The following is a 3,534-nucleotide window of genomic DNA, read 5'->3' on the forward strand; positions in this document are numbered from 1 at the left end:
GAGCTGTTACGACCAGGCCCAGGAGTTGCTGCAGCCAGTTTCAGGAATAGCTACTGCCAGGCCCAGGAGCTGCTGCAGCCAGGCTCAAGAGCTGCTATCAACAGGCCCAGGAACTACTACAACCAGGCCTAAGAGCTGCTAAAGCCAGGCCCAGGAGCTGCTACAACCTGGCCCAGGATTTATGCTACCAACTTCAGTTTTTCTTCAACAAAAATGGAAATGGCAAAAGAAATGTTAAGCAAAGTCGACCGATGACTGAGGAAGAGTTTGAGGAGATAAGGAGATCCTTGGATTTTATGTCTGGGGAGATAGCAACAGTCTCACAGCAACAGAAACTCGTAATGGACTTAATGGACCACATGTTGAAAAAGACAAGCAGATAGCTCTCTTGGAACATCGTGTGGCTGACTTAGAACAATATAGTCGAATGAATGATGTTGTAATTAGTAGTCTGGAAAACAAGCCACGATCCTATGCTCGGGTGGTGACACAGGCAAACACTAATGATGAAATGGATGAAGACCAGGGATTAGGATAGGGCATCGTTTGAATTTGAGCGATTCCAGTTCCGATTCAGATTCTTCGCTTTGATTCCGATTCCTATCGATTCCCTATTCGATTCTTTTTAGAGGCGGGGTTAAAAAAAAGACATGTCAATAAACCTTTTTCACGACAACCAGAAGTAGTGTCTCCTGGTGCTGGGTCACTTCCTGTTTTTGCGAGTCTATGCCGGCCTTTTCTTTCACTGATGTGGAGGAAATCTCAGCGGTGAATTTGCGAACCAATAAACTTGAGAAGGATAAAAGTTCTTAAATGAAGAATATATCCACAGCTATCAATGTAAGAAAAGACGTAGCTTAGCGAGCTAACCGTTAGCTACAACATATGAAGTACATAAACATCGTAATAAAGCCTAATTTAGTGTGCTAAATTATTTGGAATATTTGAGACACACGTGGTATAAACTTTTAAATAACATTTTAACATTCTGATATGTGTTTGCCATTACAATTTGTGAAAGAAAACGTACTAGATGTTAGTTATAAGATGCTATGATGCTTGATGTTCAAATTGTGCTTTACTTCTTCATAACTACAGGTCAAATATTGTCGAGGGACAGGTAGTTGTCAGAGCTAGATGCTTCAGGTCCATGAAGAAAAATGAGGAACCACAGACTGCAGGTTTGAAACAGTCAGGAAGCCGGTTGGCTCATGTTCATTAGAGTTCCTGTTCATTTATGACAGCTGAAGAACTTTGACGTACTATGGACAACTTCTGTACTACTGAGAGCTCACAGTAACATCTTCCTGCTCACTGGTTAGTTTGTCTTCTGTTGTTGTAGCAGCAGTCTGTGTTTTGTTCTGCTGATGTTTCAGCTCATCTTCAAACTACAATCTATTACTTGTTTAAAGCTAAATATGTTATAACAAGTATTATATGTATGTGCTAAAAACAGTTATCTGTTCTAGATCTCACTGGGTGACAGCAGGAGAAAAACTACGTCAGCTGGAGTCCCAACCACTTATCGCACGTCCTAAGTTTGGAGCTGGTACCATCCAGATGTGGTCCTGTGCCACAGGGCTCACAGATGTTTTACCAGTGCCCACCTGAGAAGTACTGCAGTAGCATTATTCTGGACCACATGGCTCCACACTTCCCTGCTCTTCCTCCGATGCTGCAGTCTTCTCAACAAGTTTTGTGTCCACACTTCACATCTTCAGTCTCTGCAAGTGTCACTGGAAACATCTTCTCAGAGGCCAGAACCAGGGAGCAGTCCAGATGTTCTGCAGGGGTGCAGCTTCTACAACCAAGGCTTACTGCTGTTTCCGTGTTGCAGAAGAAGTGTGGAGGAAGAGTCTGCTGACATGCTGAAACCTTCATCCATGTGTTTATATCAACGCAGTCAGAATCATAAAATGTACAAATCACTTTTGTTCCTTCACATTTTTAATATTCAGTCTCAAGCTGTGAATCACTGTAAATACTGTAAATAGTTGTTACTCATGAAAAATACATAAATGTGCCAATTTATTTAAAATGAAATTGCATAATTTGGGAAAAATATCTATAATCCACTATCAATTTATAGTGTACAGTTAAAATGTTAAATAGTTAAGTTTTTTTAAATTTTTTACTAGATATTGTAAATTACACTTGTTTTCCTTTCAATTCAACTGAATCAATCTACAAAATAAATTAAATTAAAAAAAAGTACAGTATGCTGCTCAAGTGTGTTTTAATTGAAGAATGTTTAAAATAATTCAAAAGCTTTAAATAACTAATTACATAACACTAGAACAATATGTAACAAGCTTGGGTATGGATGTTATTTTATTTTATAAACTTACTGCAACACGACCTTAGGACTTTCACCCAAGGACATAATTTATACAGAAAAGACACTTGGGTTTGTCTACAAGTAAACAGGAGACTGTTCCAAGATACAATATACATTTTATTAACACTAAGTTAAAAACCTATTCTAATGGAGGCAATAATGATTCTTAAAATAAATATTGAGCCGAGGCCGAGGCTTTCCAGTGTTCAGTCAACTAAAAGACAGAAGGATGGTTCAAGGTAACACAAGAGCAGAAATTCACCCACAAGCTGTGATGCACGAGACACGAGTGGAACAGAACCAACACGAGACTGGACTGCACCTTCAACCTGGAACATAAATATTAAATTAAGTAAACAAAAATAAATATGAATAATATTTAAGAATTACAAAACAAACAAACATGGGCCTCACATTCACATATAAAAATAGTTGAAATTGGCCCCAGCCTTTAGTTCAGCCAATCTTCTCTCAGGTAAGACACTGACTAATGATGGTGACTCAAGCAGGAGTGAGAGTCCACCAACACAGGACTGAGCAGAATGAGGACAACTGGGAGTTCACCTGTAAAACCACTAAATAAAATATGATTAGCAAGATCGTTTCAATTATTGAGATTATTGACAATATTATTATTATTGTTGACATTATTTCCTTTAAGATCAATACATTTTGTGAGTCAGTGCATGTAACTTGATCTCTCCATGACAAGTTTATAATGTAAATGTACCATCTTAATTTGATACAATGAGGAATATAAGTATTTGAACACCCTGCGACTTTGCGAGTTCTCCCACTTAGAAATCATGGAGGGGTCTGAAATTTTCATCTTAGGTTCATGTCCACTGTGAGAGACATAATCTAAAAATTAAAAAAATCCAGAAATCACAATGTATGATTTGTTAATAATTTATTTGTGTGTTAATGCTGTAAATAAGTATTTGAACATCTGTGAATATCAATGTGAATATTTGGTACAGTAGCCTTTGTTTGCAGTTACAGATGTAGTGAACTAAGCCTCAGGTCAAAATCTGGCCTTGAGAGCATGCCTGGAACAAGAACTGTATTTCATTGATTTGAGTCCAGAAACACAAGATTAAGTTCATCCAGAGACTTTTTAAGTGTGCTGCACTGATCAATTGAAAGAACACTCTCTTTTCTATCATCATTACTATTTTACAAATGTTTTGATAATC

This window comes from Nematolebias whitei, chromosome 7 (assembly GCF_014905685.2).
Source record: "Nematolebias whitei isolate Nwh7 chromosome 7, NemWhi1, whole genome shotgun sequence".
NCBI classification, from domain to species: Eukaryota; Metazoa; Chordata; class Actinopteri; order Cyprinodontiformes; family Rivulidae; genus Nematolebias; species Nematolebias whitei.